Source organism: Condylura cristata, unplaced genomic scaffold (assembly GCF_000260355.1).
Source record: "Condylura cristata isolate star-nosed mole 26May11 unplaced genomic scaffold, ConCri1.0 scaffold00001, whole genome shotgun sequence".
Classification (NCBI taxonomy): domain Eukaryota; kingdom Metazoa; phylum Chordata; class Mammalia; order Eulipotyphla; family Talpidae; genus Condylura; species Condylura cristata.
In genome coordinates, this window is record NW_004567102.1 from 80,116,761 (window position 1) to 80,117,828 (window position 1,068).

Below are 1,068 nucleotides of genomic sequence, written 5' to 3' on the forward strand. Positions count from 1 at the left end.
TATATATGTTTTATAAATAAATAAAAGTTAGTTTTATACTTAATCTCTTTCCTCTAGATGTTAAAATATAAAATGATGTCAGGAATTTAAAAATAATTTGGCTTTGTGGTGAAGTGGATGGAGATAAGGACTAAACAAAGGTAGCCACAGTTGATGAAAACTATAGTTGGCCACAAGTACATGAGATTTCATTATATTTCTTTTACTTTTGTAAAAGTGTATTTCTTATAGTTTTGTACACTGGAAATTGTCCAATTCAGGAAGATAAAACAGAAAAAGGGAAAGGGAAATGACTTTAGCAGCTCTGGGTACTGGAATGATACACGTTATTCATATATGAATGGCACTAATAGCATACAGGATTTCTTTAAGGACCATTATTTTCACATAACAATATAATTTCAACTTTAGCTTCTCAGAAGAAATAACAAAAATATATCAAGATGTTTATATAGTAAGGTGACCTGTATTTGACTTCAGAAATGTCAGAATGGAAGAAATAATGGTCTATCAAATCACTTTTGATAAATCCTTGTGGTAGTCTATATTCACATACTTCCCTCCAATTCCCTTATCAGCTCTAGCCATAGTCAATTCTGTGCTGAAACAGTTAAAAGCTCATGAGCTTCTCCATCTTTTTCACTGATTCAGTGACAACACCGGTCACATTTTCAGATGTTATCTTCATAAAAAGGAATTTTATGTGAGCAAGATAAGAATATCTGCAGTGTTAAGTCATTATTATTTTGAGATCTGTTATTAAAAAATAGCCTGTATTATTGTGGAAATAAACAAAGACCACCCCACAAAAAGGCTATTTAATAAGAGTTTGCTATAGCGAGAAGTCAGCCACCATCATCTTGGTTTGGCAGAGAATCAAAGGCAGGCAGGGGAGTGGAAAAACTTTATACTGAGAAAAAGAGACGACTTTAGATCTGCTCTGATCGTACACTGTTGCCATCAGGAAGCTGCAAGCTAACTAGAAGCAGTGTATCCAATGAGATTGCGTTGGAAAATATATTGGGCTTTCTCCCATCCAAGTAGTAACCAGGCCCAACCCTGCTTAGC